Below are 19,573 nucleotides of genomic sequence, written 5' to 3'. Positions count from 1 at the left end.
AATTCTTATGTAAGATATTTACTTGGAGTACCAAAGAGCTCTTCCACATATGCCTGTCATTTAGAGCTGGGCCTAGACTATACATCAGACATCATAAAAACCCAACCAGTAATGTTGTGGCGCCGAATTTGGGTAACTGAACAATGCCATCTAACAAGATCAATTGTACAAGACATTCAGACACTTGATCACCATGGAAAGATAAAGTGGTTAGAATATGTCAAAGCTTTATTAACAGCTCTAGGGTATGACATTTTTTTTACAGAGCCATTAACAATAACAGAGATCTCTAAGGTGGATTTAAAAAAAGCCTGCATGACACACTTGGGCCAAGTACGCCTGCTAAGAGAGATAGAGAAACCCTCTGTTCAACAGGCTTATTAGCTCAGACTGTGTTTTCCATTGAACCTTACTTGATGTATAGATTAACTCAATTCGAAAAATTGCTGCTGACACGTTTTAGACTTAATATGTTTCACTTAATGGTCTCCTTTCCCTCTCAAAATGAATGGTCCTCAAAATCAATCCCATGCCCTTGTGATACTATTTCGATGCAATCGACCATACATACAATTCTTTTTTGTAAATTTTATACAATACCAAGGAGGCGCTGGCTATTGCCCATACTGAAAAACTGGGGCCTGCGCCAATGCCGTCCAGCATATTTGGCGCTTCAGTACCTCGAAGACGAAATAATAGCAAAAGCGATGGTGCGCTTCCTTAAATTCTGTATTCGTCATCGTTTAAATCTTTGACAAAGATAAGTCTTCCTGTTTTGTATAACAGAGGTCTGATGAAGTTATTGTAAAAACTGCATGTTATGGTCATAATTTTACGAACTGTGATTTCTATGCAAATAGCTTTTTTTATTGTATAGTAATAATTACATTTTTAAAATTTTAACTGATTTTTAACTGAGAAAATTGTATAAAATGTATTTTATGAACTTTTATGGTATTTCTACAACTATGAAAAACCGATGAAGTTGGTTTTGATTTGATTTGACTACTTCATGTTCGGGCAGAGGGTGAAAAGAATGAGAAGAAATGGTAGGAGGAGGTGTAGGTTGCACAGTGGGCATAAACGTCACTTTAAAAGTAAATGTCACATAACTAATTAAAAATATCATTAAGCTCAGCAACATAAATAAACACAGTATTAAAAATCTTTTTCGTGTCAATAGTTTGTAAATTTTGCTCTTAAAGCTTATTGTCTCAACAGGTCTCTCCAACTCGAAGAACTCCATCCTCACTAAATATGCTGCTCGCGGTGGTAGGGTGTTCTATGCTAAGGAATGCCTCTGTCAGCCCAGGGCAACTCCCTTAGGCCAACCAGAACCGTCGACCTATTGTCTCAGGCTTGCACTCCAAAGACTTGTCAACCGCGACCCTACAGCTGAACCCGGATGGCGGTTCGAAAAACAAAAATCAAAGTAGTTCCTCGGAGGAGAGCTAACCTGCAAACAGAAAAATCATAAAAACTTCATTTGTTTATTTGTCCAGCGACTCTCGGTCGCAAATTATAATGGTCTTTTCCAGGCAATGTTTGTTCGCGGAACAGGAGTTCAGGTTCAGTAGTGTTCAAACGATTCGAGGGAGGCACAGCTTCTTGAAGAATATCGTCACTTTCTTTCTCAGTGTTCGTTCCAATCAAACGGGCATCGCTGAATGGCAGAAAACGAGGCACGGTCTCAGTCTCAGAGTCTGGAAGTCCCTTCTGGACCCACCGGTCGTACGGCAAGGGCAACAGAGCCCGTTTGCAGTGTACACCATGGATCCAATTCTTCTTCCCGTGCACTCGAACCGCGGAACGTGTAGATAACAAATCCAGGTGGGGTCCGGTCCAGCAGGGCTGCTCGTTCTTGCTCCGCTGAAAGTTCTTGACAAACACCCACGAGCCGGGTTCAATGGCGTGACCTGGATCTTCAGAAAGCTGTGGTAAACTGTCATGAACCTGTTGGTGTAAGACACGCAGTTTAGCCGTCAGTTCGTACAAATAATCAAGTAACACAGGATGTTCAATCTCACTAAACTTCGTTGGTCTTGGCACGCCCCAAATATTCGCCGGGCGGCCAAACACGACCTCATACGGACTCAAACCCATTCGCGAATGCACAGTCATTCTAGTGGACAGAAGGGCTAGGGGCAAAGCGTCTGGCCATTGCAAACCAGAGCTCGCTTGAATTTTGGCTAATTTTAATTTCAAAGTGCCATTGTAGCACTTGACTAAACCAGCTGATTGGGGGTGATTTGCAGCGTGGAATTTCTGCCTTATTCCTAATCCCTCACATACTCTCTTCATCACTTGACCCACAAATTCACTCCCATTGTCACTCCAGATCATTCTCGGCAATCCAAACCTAGGGAAGAACTCTTTGATAAGAGCTTTCGCTGTGGACAAGGCAGTATTGTCCTTCAAAGGGCAAGCTTCCACCCATCTAGAAAAAGAGCAAACAACCACTAGCACATACTTCAAGTTGTTTCACCTCTCCATGTGGATGAAATCTAGCTGCAAAGCCTCGAACGGATACGTTGGAGGAGCAAAATGACCAGCCGGGTTGGAGTTCGCTTACCAGGATTGTACATCAAACACACCATACAGTTCTTAACCAAATTCTCTGCACATTTGGAAATTCCTGCATTCTGCCAAACCGGAGCCAACAACTTGCAAATCCCTTTCACGCTGATATGTGCCATTCCATGAGCCATTGTAACAACTGAAAGCACATATGCATCGGGTAATAACCATCTTTGATGCTCTGACAAATCAGTCCAACAACCATTCGAATCCAGTCTACCCTTACTCTCTCTCCATTCATTCAACTCTTTCTCTGTAGCTTCAGCTTGGATGGATTTCACACTCTCAATCGTATCTTTACACATGCTTCTATCTGGAACCCATCTCACCGGACCTACAACATACATTCGGCTCATCACATTTTTCGCAGTTTCTTTCGCAGCCTCATCTGCAAACGCATTTCCACGACCAACATCATCCGTAACTTTCTTATGCGCACTGCATTTCACAATTGCTACTTGCAATGGCAAAGTAAGTGATTCAAGGAGTTCATTCACCAACTGGCCATGCTGGATTTTCGTCCCATGCGAAGTCAGGAACCCACGCTCTCACCACAAACGTCCAAAGCTATGAGCCACACCAAACGCATACTGGCTGTCAGTGTACACATTCACTCGTTCTCCTTTCTCCAACACGCATGCTCTCGCTAATGCAATCAACTCTGCTGCTTGCGCTGAATTGTGTGGGATACGTGCAGCTTCAACAATCGTATACAAAGTTGTAACAGCATATGCTGCAGTCATATGGCCATTCGGAAGCTTGAAGCACGAACCATCAACCCACAAAGTACCATCACACTCTGTAAGAGGAGTATCCCTAAGGTCTATCCTCCCCTTCGTTTCTTCCTCAGTTCTAAGGAAACAATCATGCTGTTCTTCAACATTATCTGTCTCAGCTGAAATCGGCAAAAACGTGGCTGGATTCAACGTGTTGCATCTTTTAATGTGCACATGACTCGCTAACAAGGTCAATTCGTAACCCGACCACCGAGCACTAGTTAAGTGCTGTGTCTTGGTACGATTCAACAAGGTATCCACTGCATCTGGAACCATCACAATCAGTGTATTGTCCATAACCAAACCAGCAGACTGTTGATTCGAAACAGCCGCTGCTGCTGTAGCTCTCAAACAACTCGGCAACGCTCTTGCTACCGGATCTAAGGTCGTCGAAAAATAAGCACATGGACGCTGCTTATCGCCAAACTGTTGAGTCAACACTGACAATGCACATCCCTCTCTCTCGTGGACATACAATGTGAAAGGCTTACTGTAGTCGGGAGTACTCAACACAGGAGCCGAACACAACGCATTTCGTAATTCTGAAAAGCTCTTCTGACATTCGTCAGTCCAAGGAATAGGATTTGGAGTATCCTTAACAGTAAGAGCTATCAAAGGCTTCGCTAACAACGAGAAATTAGGGATCCACTGTCTACAGTACGATGTAATACCCAAAAACGCACGTACTTCTCTCTGTGTCGTAGGGACACTCATTTTCGCAATCGCTTGAATACTTTCTGGGGTCAGTTTCCTTCCCTCCTTCGATAAGAGGTGACCTAAGTAGGTAACTTCTTGTCGACAATATTGCAACTTTGAAAGAGAAACTTTGTGATGAAAATCAGACAAGTGGCGTAGCAATGACAAAGTAGCCTCTCTACAAATCTCTTCATTGTCAGCAGCAACTAACAAATTGTCAACATATTGAATAAGAGCAGCACCATCGGGTAAAACCAACAAATCGAGTTGCTTTTTCAAAGCTTGGCTATTGATCGATAGACTCTCACAGTAGCCTTGAAGAGCGCGCTTGAAGCGGAAACTTCGTCCTCCTAAAGAGAATCCAAAAATATCTCTATTCTCCACGGCAATCGGGATGCTGAAAAAAGCATTCTTCAAGTCAATCACCGAAAACCACGTGGCTGTAGCCGGGATCAAAGTTAACAAAGCGGTGATATCGGGTACAACAGGAAATTGCGGATCAACGATCTTATTCACCTCGCGAAGATCGATCACAAACCTATATACAGGAGGCTGTGAAGAATCAGTCCGCTTCAGAACAGGCAAAACCGGACTATTGCACACATTACCTCTCGTTTCCTCAATCACACCCTTTTCAATCAGATCATAGATGATCGCCAAAAGTGCTCGCTCACCATCACTCGAGATACGATACTGTGGAATATGCGGTAACCTAGCATTCGCTTTCAGTGTCACAACATATGGCGGAATCTCCAAGAGGCCTACATCGTTTGGACCAGTAGCCCACAGAGAATCAGGGAGAGAAGACAATTCAGGTGGAAGTCGATCTTTAGATATATACATCGAAGAGATCACTCTCTCACCCAATGTAAGATGTACTCCTGACGGAGAACAATATAGCGTCGCATACAATCTTCTTAACAAGTCCAATCCCAACAAGTTCTCACCACAACCGGTCATCAAAATGAGGGGTGCTTCGAATTTACGAGGTCCAACAGAATGAGACAACGGACTAGAAATCGGATTCGTAACCGGGGCGCCAGAAAAACCTACTGAAACATTCTTTAAGCCAGACAAAGGTGCGCCAGGGAGTTTAGAGTGCATAATAGAACTCTTTGCAGCACCAGTGTCCAACAGAAAAGGCTCTGAAATACCTGATGCAATCACTTCAACATAAGGTCCACTCTGATCTACTGGAACTGAAACAACTCCCTCTCTTTGTCTATGGCTGTCCTAGCAATCATCACCATTCACTTCCTCACCTTCGACGTAGTAATCGTCCGTATAGTACTGAGCTGTCCTACCAGATGCACCCTGTTGCTGATCAAAACTATTCATAGAATTCTGTGCAGGCAAAGAACGCGCGTCCTGACCACGACCTCTACCTCTAGGTGCTTGTTGAGCACCTCGACCACTCACACCAGAAGCACCATTTGTGCGCTGTAACAAAACCGGACAACTACTCTTGAAATGGCCCTCTTCTTTGCAATACGCACACTGATTAGGCCCATATGGAAAACGTTGTTGAGAAGACTTGTACCGTTGCGAGTTTCTCGAATATTGCTGATTCTGCTGATAATCGCGTTGATTATTAGTACGGGGCGGATAAGCTTGTTGTAGAAGAACTTTAGTCCTCAATTCCTTAGTCTTCTTATCCACTTTCTCTAACTCATCCTTGTTCCTATTTTCATAGTACTGGGCAGTAGCTAAAATCTGTGCTGACGTGGAAACGGCCCAAGCACTCTCAGAATCCTTCAGTGTATTGCACAATTCGGGAAGCAAATTATGAACGAATTTGTCGACGAACAATCTCTGACCACCTTCGGTAGCCATATCCTGATCACTGTGGTCTACAAAGGTCTCTTCAAATCGCGTGAAAAAGTCGGACACAACTTCATCTTTCTTCTGCTTGCACGCAGACAACTTGTCCCAATTGACACGCACTTCAGGCATCAAAGTCGTCATAGAAGTAATAATCCTATCAGGAAGTTCAGTAATCAAATCCTCAGGCTTAGCGCCACCTACTTGTCTATTATCGGCATCTCTAAGGTGAGCATATGTGTCACCTAATTCATGTGCATGATCTGTGTGACGAATCTTACCCCAAATAGGCTGTGGAACAACATTCCCAAACAACATGTCTATGTCTGCCAAATTCATGATGCACGAACTCACAGTCTGAGTTAGCTCCTTATAGTACCCTGCTGGATTTTTGCGCAGATCAGGCAAATACTGCTTAATAGCTAAAACTTCAACACGCTTCCAAGGAACATGTACCCAGACACGCTGAAAGTGTGCAACAACAGGTGGAACAGCATTTGCATCAGCAGGTTTCCAAACTGGAGTAACCTCACGCATCGGATATTGACGCACTTTTCTCCCTACTGACGAATCAGGCTCAAACAGTCGCTCAGAAGGAGATGCATTCCGTAATGACAACAATGCCACAACTGCTTTTTCAATCTCGAGACACACAACGGTCCCTTTCGCAAACTCGGAACGTATTCGGTACAACTCAGACGGAGCATGTCCCACTTCCTCTATCCATTGTTCAAAAAGGAAAGCACACATCATATCAAAAACATACCGTTGCTTTGGAGCTTCCCATTGATGGAAAACATCCATAATACCCTCAAGATCATACTGCGTAGGATACGTAATCCATTTACGTGCCATGAGATCCAACACTGTTCGTTCGTCAATTGTAGGCAATTGACTACGCGATTGTCTACGCTTAACAACAGGAGACATACCCAATGACCCCAACAGAGAGAAAAGATACTAGTAACTGCAGCAGTCATTCTTTGTCGAGCAGAAGGAGAAGGTGACAAAATAAGAGAAGACGGAACAACATGAGAGGAAGCAAAGTCGGAACAGGAGGAGTACACAGAACAGGCGTAGGAGTAGCAGATAAAGGAGGTAAAAAAGTTGGCGGCCCTTGAGAAGGCTGCACCAAAGGAATAGTAGCCAACGGAAGAGGAGCTGGCTGTGGAGGAATCGCAGGTGGCAAAGCAACCGGGGGTTGCGCAACTACAACTGGTGGGGGGTGGTGAACTCAATAGATGCGACATTAAAGGATCTTTCACAAGATCTTTCTTCTCTTCTTGCTCTTTAGGTGGCAAAGCTGGGTAGCACTTATCTACCGCTAACTTATGGATCCTAAGCATCTGTTCACTCTCTTGCTCTTCCTCATTATCCCTAAACTGTATAGCAGCTTGCACCATTGACAGACCTCGTTCACGTTTATTTTTCTTCGCTAACTTAATTTCTTTCTGTGAGTCAAACATTGCCGGCCGGGCTTTCTTCTTGAACAGTTTAACTTCGAGATTGTCTAAAATCTCCATTTCAAAGCTACCATAACGGGGCCACTGTAGGACACCGTCTTCTCTCGTGTATTTAACCCAGATGTCATTATATCCGATGGGGCCCACACCATGTTTTACATAGAGCTCATAGGTCGGAGTTCCAATCGGAGGAACCGGACACGAATCCTCCAATCGGGAATCCCTAGAACAACCAAAACCAAATATCTTTCCAAGTCTGCTAAGACCAGGCATCTTCGCTCACTAGTCTAGCTTCAAACTTCAAGGGAAATCTCAAAACGATAGTCTCGTGAATACACGAGTCCCTCGGCTTTGGGGCCTGCAGGTACCAAATCAAAGCAATCCTCGAAGGGATACCAAAACAAACTAAGGGCTGGGAGACGCTCAACTCATACTTAACTGAAATGTCGATGGCGTCACCAGAAGACCCGTCTATCGTCTCGCTCTACAAATCGTCTATGGCTCCAAGACAGGGCGACAGTCAGGGCAGCAGTCCTTCCTAGCCGTCGGAAAGCGGGGAACCTCGCAGCAAAGACTTTCGGACCACGACGGCATACAGGGGTCGATGAAGTGGCAGGCCTTCCTCCAGAATTTCCACACAAAGCTCCTCACGATCTTCGGGCTTGGACCGGTACCGCTGAAGTCGCCCCACGTTGGGCGCCAACTGAAGAACCGGGTTTTAAAACCCAGCAGCGCCAGGAATAACGCTCGAAGTCTTCGGATTCCCCTGCCTCGGCAAACAGAGACACGGGACCCTTCTTGATGACGTCAAAGACCAAAGTTTATTGGCTGCAACCAGGAACAGAGGTCTACGAAGCACAACACGGGTGGTTCCCTAGAGACTGCAAAAATTCAATGAGCGGAGCATGGTCTTTTATGCCAAAAATCACATTCCAGGCTAGCATCGATCACATACAAACTGACCAATCACAGGGTGACATTTCAAAAGTAGTGCATGACGACAATCTCACTTTCCGTTGTCCAGCCCACCAGAAATGACCAAGCACATTCCAATGTCCTATTTGATCAGGCCGGATAAACCCATCATAAAAACCTCAACCCAAATCAGTGATTATGTCGTAAAGGAAGGAGCAGAAACAGATGAGAAGCAAGATAGAAGGTTGGGTGCAGTGTAACATAAACTCAGCAATGTCCTGCTCTTTGATCTTTATCTGACTAGCTGCCTCGCGCAAGGGAGTCAGTTGGGCCAGGTCACTCAGGAGTCAGCTAAGGTGTATGTGTCCCAAGGACTCGCTCGGCCGTAGTCATCGGCCTATGTGAGGGCAACCACACAAAATGGCTGCCGTACACAAAATGGAACCCGAAGGTTCAAACGAAATCCCTGAATACATAGTGTTCTCATTGATCGATTATGACGAAAACACTCGTACACACCGCACTCGTGATTTGCGGTCTGCTGATACCAAAATCGTCTATATCCGACGACCTTATTGAACGGGTTCGGAACCTATTAACCACAGACCCTCGAACTACGGAACCACACTGGAAACCTTCTTGACGTCTTATCCACGGACCGAAGACGCGGGACTGCTCCGGCAGGGGTTTAGGGAGCGTTTCCGGCTGGGTTACGAGGGTCCAAGAGCTGCCAGATGGGCCAAAAATCTAAAATCTGCCAGCACACACAGGGCGGTGGTACGGGATGAACTGGGAAACGAAGTCCGGGAAGGGTGGATGGCGGGCCTTTTCAATTGACCCTTATTCGGGACCTGATTATCTCCCCTAGCGGAGTGGTGCCGAAGAAGGAGCCCGGACAGTATCAACTGATTCAGCATCTGTCATGGCCAGAGGGGGCATCGGTCAATGATTACATAGCGGCCGATCTGTCGTCGGTTTCTTACTCCTTAGTGGACGTGGCAAGGTGGCTGGTCCCGACGGTGGGGACAGGCACCTTCATGGCAAAATGCAACATCTAGTTAGCTTTTCGGTTGCTCCCGGTACACCCAGAGGATTTTCAACTATTTGGGATTCAGTTTGAGGGGTCCATCTTCGTGGACAAAGCTTTGCCCATGGGGTGTTCCATCTCTTGCGCTTTGTTTGAGAGGTTCAGCACCTTCTTGCAGTGGGTTTTTTCGTGGCACACAGGCAAAGAGACGGTGACGCACTACCTGGATGATTTTTTCCTGGTGTGACTGCCCGGTTCTGTGTACTGCCAGCAGCAGCTGGACAGTTTTACAGAGCTAATGGGCTACCTGGGTGTGCCCCTGGCGCCAGAGAAGACACAACGTCCCAGCACAGTGCTGTCATTTCTGGGTATAGAACTAGACTCGGTAGCCATGCAGGCCCGTTTGCCGGGAGATAAGAAGGTGCACATGCTGCTGTTGATCTACACCATGTTGGCCAAGCAGAAGGTTACTATACGGGAGGTGCAGGTTCTCTTAGGGCACTTGAACTTTGCGTGCCAGGTGGTGCGAGCGGGGCGAACCTTTTGTAGACGTATGGGCATGTCCCTGTCCGGTTTGACACTACTGCACCATCATCTATGCCTGTCAGCGGGTACGAAGGAAGACATGCGCATGTGGGGGGCGTTTTTGGAATGATTTAATGGTATTTCCATGGCACCCCGGAGGAGTGGGAATGGGATGCGACCATCTCCTCGGACGCGGCGGGGGTGGGTGGTTTTGGACTGTATTGGCAGGGGAACTGGTGCGCTGAGGTCTGGCACCCACCGTGGCAGAACGGGGGAAGTAGCATTGCATTTGCTGTTTCCCCTGGTGGTGACGGTGTGGGCAGGGGAGCTGGCACACAAAAAGGTGATTTTTCAAGGTGGATAACATGTCGGTGGTACATGTCGTGAATAAGCAGTCGGCCAGGAACCCACAGGTGTTCAAGTTGTTGAGGGTATTTTTGCTGCAATGTTTGGAACATGACACTTTGTTTCAGGCCTGGCATGTGCCGGGGGTAGACAATGACATTGTGGATGCTTTGTCTCATTAACAGTGGCAGAGGTTCTCTGGGCTAGCCACGGAGGTGGACAAATGCAAGATGCTGGTGCCGACAGGGATGTGGTCAGTAGGAGAGAAAGGGTCGTTCAACTGGTAAGAGGGTCAGTGGCCATTTCAACGTGGAGGGCGTACGAGCAGGCTTGGCGGGACTTTTTGGACAGTGGGGTGACGCAGCACGACAGTCATTGGGTGAGGGGTGAGCAGGTGGTGCACTTCATTTTGGCAATGATGGACAAAGGAATGTCCAAGGTGACGATCTCGGGCAAGCTGTCGGCCATAGCATTCATGGGAAAATTGTGGTGGGGCTATGCGCCATCAGCGGGTGAACTGGGTGCACATTTATTGGAAGGATGGGCGTGGGAACGAGGAGCCAATGCCATGCAGCGCCGCCTCGTAACTGCAGCGCCGCCTCGTAATGGTGGGGATTCTTGTTGACTTGATAAGGCTCGTGCCGGAGATTTCTGCAACAGAGAAAAAGCTATTCTGGGGGCTTTTCGGGTGTTAGAGCTCCTGGGGACAAGTGGGAAACGGGGGGGGCGGTGGGGGGAGGTAAAGTTGCGGACCAGGGAGGTGGCGGTTCTTTAGCAGTGCTCAAAGACTGATCAACGGGGAGTGGGGACGTGGGTTGTCATGGGACCCGTGGTGGATCGGGCTGTGTGCCCCGCGGTGTGGGGTGAGATGCCGGCGTCCAGAGCGAGTGATGAGGTGGGTGAGGTTTTTCGACGGCCCGCGGGTGGTCGGGTGTCAGCGGCGCAACTACTTTGGGTTCTGCGGCACAACCTTCGCGCTATTGGTTAGAACCCCAGACTGTTTGGGACGCACTCCTTTTGTATAGACGCAGCAAAGAAGGGGTGGGGGAGGGAGGATTTGATGCGACTGGGGCGCTGGAAATTGGACTGTTATAAGACATACATCAGGATGCGGGGTTTCAGGGAGGAGGAGGCTTGATTTGATGTCGCTTGTCTCACATATGTGTCTTTTCAGGTGCGGTGGCGGGACCGACCGTAGCAGGATTGTCCATCCTCATCTTAAGACACTCTTTTGTGAAACGAGCGGAGCGATATGAATGGGACAAGATCAGGAATTTGAATCTAGAATTGGATCCTAGGCTTTTTCGTTGTTATTGGCAAGGGAAGAGGGGCATGAGGTGGCATGAGTTAATTCCAGCACTGAGTAAGGTAGTTAAGGGGGGAGTTTGCCCGGATGTTCTGGTTATTCATTTAGGAGAAAATGATCTGGTGCACTGCAAAGGCTTGGCGTTGCTAAAACAAATGAAGCGGGATTTGCTGGAGATTCAGCAGCAGTGGTCTGGTTGTGATGTGATATGGTCTGAATTTATACCGAGGAGATTTTGGAGGGGGGCTGAACCGCTGGCGGCCATAGATAGGGCTCGGAGGAAGATTAATAGGGACATGAGACTTTTTTGCGACAAAGAAGGGTTTGGAAGGATGGAACATCCAGTGCTGCGCTATGCAGCAAAGTATTTCTTCAGGGAAGATGTGGTGCATCTGTCCCGCTATGGCTTGGAATTGTATATAGTGCAGTTGACGGCAGCTTTGGACAGGGCGATAGGGGTGTGCAGATACCCGAAGCATCAGAAGTCCTAGTGGGGGGGTCGGAAAGCTGCCGGGGCGACTTTCCGAGTGGCGTTTTTCCTCGGTCAGATGTGGTTTAATTATGTATAGTTACAGTTGTGAAAGAACATAAGAAGTTTACCTAGTTAGGTAGTTGTAGAAAGGTTAGGAAATTGCAAGTTGTGTTTATGCAGGGGGGAACATGTTTAGGCGAGGGGGTGGTGGGTAAAGTAGGAAGACAATATTTAGTGAGGTTTAGTTTTGTACGGCACAGGCCAAGGCAACTTGGATGTAAGGTGCACCTGTTTCAAATAAAGCGGCCTTTTTCACACCAACAAGCTAGTCTGCGGTCTGTGCTGCCCCCCTTTGTTGCCCATTGGGGCTTTGGGGAGGCGGCCGACCAGCGGGAGGCCTGCCTCCCCCGGGGGGTTTGGGCCGGGGGGCAGCCAGAGTACATTGGGCTGGTTGGGCTCCATTGGGCTGCTGTGGGGCTTGTTGTGCTTGGGTTGGGCTAGTTTTGGGCTTGTCAGCCAGAGCCCATTGGGCTGGTTGGGATCCATTGGGATGGCGTTGGGCTTGTTGGGCTTGGGTTGGGCTAGTTTTGGGCTTTTATAACCAGCCATCTTGTGTCACGGGCCACCATTTTGGTTTTTGTGACACAACAACCGGCCAGGGAGGACACTGGGCAGTTTAGCTTTGTCCCACCCTCCCTCCCTAGGGAATGAGCTTCCAGCTGTTTTTTGCGGGGTTTGTTGTTGTATAGCTGGAGAAAGGTAGTAGCACGCACGCGCGCTATTCTGCTGAAATTGTCATTCTCAGCGCTGCTGTAACTTTTTAAAATATCGCTTTTGCATTTTGTTTTGTAAATTGCATTTACTTTGTTTTTAGAACGATCTCTGTGTGCCCTCTCACTTGCACCCTAAATTGGGCCCCCCACCGCGCTTTTCGCGGATCTATTTCATTTTTCTTCTTAGCCTTCGTGTTTGGCGCCGGGCGCCATCTTGGGGGTGGTGTGGAGCGAGTGTGCCACTTGTGTGAGCGCTCTAGCGCTCATTTGCAACACAGGTGAGCCCTACTTAAGGCGAGCTAGGCAGTAGCTCGGCCTGGAGAAAGGTAGTAGCACGCACGCGCGCTATTCTGCTGAAATTGTCATTCTCAGCGCTGCTGTAACTTTTTAAAATATCGCTTTTGCATTTTGTTTTGTAAATTGCATTTACTTTGTTTTTAGAACGATCTCTGTGTGCCCTCTCACTTGCACCCTAAATTGGGCCCCCCACCGCGCTTTTCGCGGATCTATTTCATTTTTCTTCTTAGCCTTCGTGTTTGGCGCCGGGCGCCATCTTGGGGGTGGGTGGAGCGAGTGTGCCACTTGTGTGAGCGCTCTAGCGCTCATTTGCAACACAGGTGAGCCCTACTTAAGGCGAGCTAGGCAGTAGCTCGGCCTGGAGAAAGGTAGTATCACGCACGCGCGCTATTCTGCTGAAATTGTCATTCTCAGCGCTGCTGTAACTTTTTAAAAATATCGCTTTTGCATTTTGTTTTGTAAATTGCATTTACTTTGTTTTTAGAACGATCTCTGTGTGCCCTCTCACTTGCACCCTAAATTGGGCCCCCACCGCGCTTTTCGCGGATCTATTTCATTTTTCTTCTTAGCCTTCGTGTTTGGCGCCGGGCGCCATCTTGGGGGTGGTGTGGAGCGAGTGTGCCACTTGTGTGAGCGCTCTAGCGCTCATTTGCAACACAGGTGAGCCCTACTTAAAGCTCGCCTCCTGCGCGCAGCGGTGACACGCAGCGGGAGCGCCGGACTCTCGCCGGAGTCAAGCCAGAGTCCTGCCCGTCTGCGCCCGTCAGCGTCCCGGAGGCGGGCGGAGCGGCGGGTGGGATTCTTTCTACAAGGATGTGTCCCCCTGGGACCCCCGTCTTGCGCTATTCCCCCAGCGACCTTCGCTCTTTCTATCCTCATGGCTCTGGCTGTCGCATTGTTTTCCCTGGTCGTTACCATGGGAAATCCCGTTGCCCGGGTTGTGGCTGGCGCCCGACCCGCTCGCTCTTTTTACGGCCGAGCAACAACATCTCTAGTATGGGCTTCGGGTGCATGCTATTGAACACCAGGTCAGCTTGCAAACATGCGCAGGACATCTATGAGCTTCTCGATATAGATAAACCACTATGCCTCATGCTTACTGAGACATGGTGGGGTGACTCTTCTAACCCTGACGTCGCTTTGGCAATCCCGCCTGATTACAACATCTTCAGAAAGGATAGAGCCAAGGGAAGGGGAGGTGGAGTAGCACTAGTGGTCCGGAAAGGAACCCCCTGTGAGATCCTGCCAGCTATTGACATCCGAGGCTCGGAGACCCTAACCTTCTCTATCACTCTTTCGCCCCACCAATCCTTCAAGGGACTGCTCGTATATAGGCCACCTGGTACTCCCGGCACCTTCTTTGAAGATCTGGATATGGTGCTGGTGGAGTTGGCCCTGAAAGCCGAACACTTCATCGTGGCTGGCGATTTCAACTTCCGGATGGATGATTCATCCGACCCGGCTGCCGCCAAACTCTCGGAGGCGCTGACCCCGCTGGGGCTCATCCCCTACTTTCAGGAGCCTACGCATGAGAAGGGGCATACCCTTGACCAGGTCTTCTCGTCTGTCCCTCTCGAGGGTATAGAGATCACTCCTGTCCTATGGTCTGACCACTTTCTTGCCAAATTTGTGATCAAGGGCATAGTTAAATCAGTGCCTATTCCGGCACATCAACAGGGTCGTGTCCATAGGGCTTTCCATCGAGTAACCCCGGAGATGCTGGCCCAGGCAGCTGAGGCCCACCCCTGCCTTCTTTCAGGTGATCTAGACAGGGATCTGCAGACCATGCAAGACTGGTTATTGGACAGGCTAAACGATCTTGCCCCGGAAGTAACATCTCGCCCGACACCGAAACGGGTCTCTGCGCCTTGGTTTACCGCTGCACTGTCGGCTACGCGGCAGCAGTGCAAGGTAGCCGAAAGAGCCTGGCGGGCACAATATGACACTGTTGCCAAGTTGACATACAAAACGGTGGTTAAGGCTTATCACCGGGACATCCGCCTGGAAAAAAAAGCTTATCTAGCCAGGAGAATTGATGCTGCTTCCAACTCCTGCAAGGAGATTTTCTCCATTGTGAGAGAATTCACCTCACCTTGGTCTAACACCTCGGACCAAAAACCATCTGGTACCTGGGCCACGGACCTTGCTGACTTCTTCACGAGCAAGATCCAACACATTCAGGAGTCATTCCTGGTACCAGTGTCTGCGGGCCAGACTGAGCCTGACATCACCACACTGCCACAGGCCGGGCCAGGGGCGACGTTGAGTGTGTTTCCTCCAATCTCTGCTCCGGACTCCCTGGCTCTTATGGGCAATTTAAAATCGGGTTCTCCCCTTGACCCATGCCCTGCTAAATTTCTAGCGAAAGTCGCGGAGGTGATCAACCCGTTGGCTAATCCGCTCTTAAATCTTTCGCTGAGGCTCGGTGTGGTCCCGCAAACCTGGAAGCAGGCGATGGTGATTCCCTTGCTCAAAAAACCTGGTCTAGATCCGAAGGCCCCGGTTAATTATAGGCCCATCTCTCTGCTGCCGGCCCTCACGAAGATTCTGGAAAAGCACGTCCAAGGCGTGCTCTCCAACTTTCTTGAATCTAATGAGATCCTGCACGCCACCCAATCGGGCTTTCGTCCCCATCTCAGTACTGAGACAGCGCTCCTGGAGGTCTCGGAAACCATTAAAGGGGTTCTGGACTCTGGGGGCAAAGTCATGCTGGTGATGTTAGACCTGTCGGCGGCGTTCGACACCGTTCCCCATGATGGTTTTCTCGCTAGACTTTTCGAGATAGGCTTACGGGGGACGATGTTCGACTGGTTTTCCTCCTTCCTAGCCGGCCGCCGGCAATCGTCTGGGCCCCGCCTGATTCTGCCGTGATGCCGCCTCTGGGAGTCGGGGTCCCTCAGGGCTCTATTTTGAGCCCGACCCTCTTTAACATCATTATGACCCCATTGGCGGCGTTGGTGGAGTCGCATGGTGCCCAGATCGTATCCTACGCGGACGACACCCAGCTCCTCTTCTCTTGTAAGAGAGGAGGCGACTTTGATGGGGAGAGTATTCGGGATTGCCTTGGGGCTGTTTTTCACTGGTTCCATCTAAACAGCCTTAAGTGCAATTCCGACAAGTCCGAAGTACTTTTCTTTGGGTGCGACACAGAGCCAGATTGGCAGACCTGGTGGCCACTGGATATGTTCCCTCCGTCCTGCTCCTCTCAGGGTGCTAAGAATCTGGGGGTGAAGATGGATAACAGGCTTACCTTGAAATCCCAGATCCTGGGGGTGTCGGGCATTTGCTTTAGCATCCTCAGGATGCTGCGGAGGTTCCTTCCTCTGTTATCCGTGGAACATAGGACGCTGACAGTCCAGGCTCTGATTGGGTCCAGGTTGGATTATTCCAACGTTCTTTACCTGGGCCTTCCAGAGTACTTGCTGCAGCGGCTTCAAGTGGTACAGAACGCCGCTGCCAGGGCAATCTTTGGCCTTAGTAGGCGCTCCAGGGCCTCGGGCTTGCTGGCAACTTTACATTGGCTTCCTATCCGCAAGAGGATCGCCTTTAAGGCGCTGACCTTGGCCTACAAAGCTCTTCACAAGGAGGGAGCCAAGTACCTCCAAAAGCGACTGGTCTTTTATCATCCGACCAGGTCTCTGAGGTCGGAAGCCCTGCACCTTGCTGTTGTCCCCCGGGTAAAGAAAGCGCGCCTCGGAGGCCGCTCTTTTGGACTGCTGGCATCTCAGCTGTGGAACTCTTTACCACTGGCCCTGCGGGGAGCCACCAGCCTACTGGCTTTTAGGAAAGGCCTTAAAACTTGGCTGTTTACTCAGTAGCCGGTCTTCCGTGAATCTCTGGCCCACTCTTCTGTTAGTTTTTTTATCTGGTGTTATGTTTGTATGTTGCAGTTTTGTCTCTTTCTCCAATAAAGCGCCGGGACACTCTTTTTGAGTAGCCGTGCGCTATAGAAATAAACAATTAACATAACATAACATAACATAGCTTATTACCTTTTCAGCTAGGTAGTTTTCTTGGGAGCAGGTGCATCGGGGGGATTTTTATATTGGGGTTGTCACTGCAACAGGTGCTGGTGAGGTGTGCTATGTTTCTTTGGGGTGTTTTTCCTAGGTCAGTTGTGGTATAATTATGTATAGTTACAGTTATGAAAGACCATAAGAAGTTTACCTAGTTAGGTAGTTGTAGAAAGGTTAGGAAATTGCAAGTTGTATTTATAATTGTTGCAGGGGGTAACATGTTTAGGGGAGGGGGTGGGGGGTAAAGTAGGAAGACCATATTTAGTGAGGTTTAGTTTTGTACAGCACAGGCCAAGGGAACTTGTATGTAAGGTGCACCTCTTTCCAATAAAGCAGCCTTTTTCACCCCAACAAGCTAGTCTGCGGTCTGTGCTGCCCCCCTTTTTTGGCCCAATGGCAGTTTGCTGTCTGGCTGTCAGGAAATGCTGAAGCCATTTGAGTGCCAGGCCGTGTATACCGATCACTTGCAACCTTTCCAAAAGCCTTGAATGGGAGATGGTATCAGAGGCTGAGGAGAGGTCTAATAACACCAGTATCACTGAGTTCCCTGCATACAACCCCAGTCTCAGAGAATCGGTCAAAGCCAAAAGCGCTGTCTCTGTACTGTACCCTTGGTGAAAGCCAGAACGTGAGGGATCAAGGATATGGTTGAGTTCAAGATAGGATCCCAACTGTTTGTTTATTCGGCTGTCAAGCTGTTTGCCCAGTAGCAGTAACAAGGATATTGGACAATAATTGTAGAGGGAGTTTTGGCCCAGAGTTGATTTTTTTAATATGGGTCATACACATGCTGCCTTCCACTCTGGGCGAATAGTGCATGTTTTAATTGGGCAATAAAAAATCTCTAGGATCACTGGAGCGCAGTAAGTAGCTAGCAGAAACATTACTTTAGGAGGGCAGAGATCCCGGGGCGACCCACACTTTGCTGAACTCATTGAACTATGTATTTCCTCTAAAGCAGAGGTCTTCAAACTTTTGGATGCCGAGACCCCCCTGTCAAAGGTTTTCAGGCATAAGGATCCCCCTTCCAAAAATTTCTAGAACTAAGTACTCCTCATAATTAGGGCTCCCGAAGAAGACTGGTTTGCTTAGAAAATGTTTCTCAGCAATTCTTTTTAAGCATGGCCCACTCTCCTACTACCCTCTTTAGCCTCACTGCTGCAGGTGAAACGTACCTCCTAGTCCTTACTTTCTCTGTCTCTTGGTTGCTACCCTCAGAGACCAGGACCTGGGCCACAGCCCACAAGGCAACCACAGACAATGCAGTATCTATCTGTTTCTCAGGGTCCATGCCAACCACCACTGCTTCTGGCTCTCCCCCAGGTTTCATTCTGCCCCATCAATAAAAATTGGGATGCAAACCACCACCTGCTTACTCCTCGTGGACAACCTCCATACTACCAGGGGGTGCTATGGAGTAGACCACCGAGTTCCTGCCTCTTCAGGGTCACACCTTACCTTCTCCAGGGAACCACATTGCATCCCTCTTTACTAAGAGGCCAGGCTCTGAAGCCAGCCTTAGAGTGCCGCAAAGAACCCTAGTTTGCATAGGGACGCTAAATTACACTATGCTACCAGGTCACAATGGATCTAGATCTCAGAATGAAGGCCAAACACCATGGCATTTATTTACTAAAGTATGCATTGGAGGGTGCATAACACTACGCAATGAAGCAAACAGGCCTTTAAAAAGTAAGTAGATTGACACTAACTTTTGTGTAGCCTTTCAGCGTGCAAGCGTCCTTACAAAACATTAGTAAAAGAGTGTCCATGCATCCACTTTCAGGCTTTCATTTTTACAAATTATTATCAGGTGCAGCAATCCAAATGATCTTAAACATTGGAGAACTACAATTCCCAGAAAGCAATACTTTGTTCAAATAAACAGGCAGTACAGTAAACAGTGTTCCTGTCTAGAGAGAGACCAGGTTCTACATGAAGTTTGAGGCAAATTAAAAAAGTGTTCAATCCACCTGTTCTCCAGAAAACCATTAAAGTCAAAAACATAGTTTTCCTGGTTAATATGTTGGATAATAATAGAAGGGGAGACCTTGTGGAATGGCAGTCCCACTGGAGGGGTGAGCGGGCAAGACCCACCCAAGAGTTCCCCAGTGTGGGAGAGACACTTCTTACACCAGAGGAGACCTTATGGAACAGAGAGGGCACGACCCACCCAAAAGATCCCCAGTGTGGGAGAGACACTCCTTACACCAGAGGGAGACCTTATGGAACAGAAAGCCTGGCCCTGGCAGACCCAGCACCCACCCAAGAGAGCCCCAGTGTGGGAGAGACACTCCTTAATCACAACAGAGGGAGACCTTGTGGCACAGAGAGCCAAACCTTGCCATGCCAGATAGAGGGCGAGAGGGCAGGACCCACCGAGAGATCCTCGGTGTGGAAGACACCAGCGGGAGACCTTGTGGAATAGAGAGCCAGGCCCTGGCAGACCACTGGAGGGGTGAGAGGGCAGGACTCACCTGAGAGCCCCAGTGTGGGAGAGACACCCCTTACTCACAACAGGGGGAGACCTTGTCTAAGACAGAGCTAGGAGGGGTGAGAAGGAT

This window comes from Lissotriton vulgaris, chromosome 4_1 (assembly GCF_964263255.1).
Source record: "Lissotriton vulgaris chromosome 4_1, aLisVul1.2, whole genome shotgun sequence".
Lineage (NCBI taxonomy): Eukaryota > Metazoa > Chordata > Amphibia > Caudata > Salamandridae > Lissotriton > Lissotriton vulgaris.
This window is presented reverse-complemented; position numbering follows the sequence as displayed.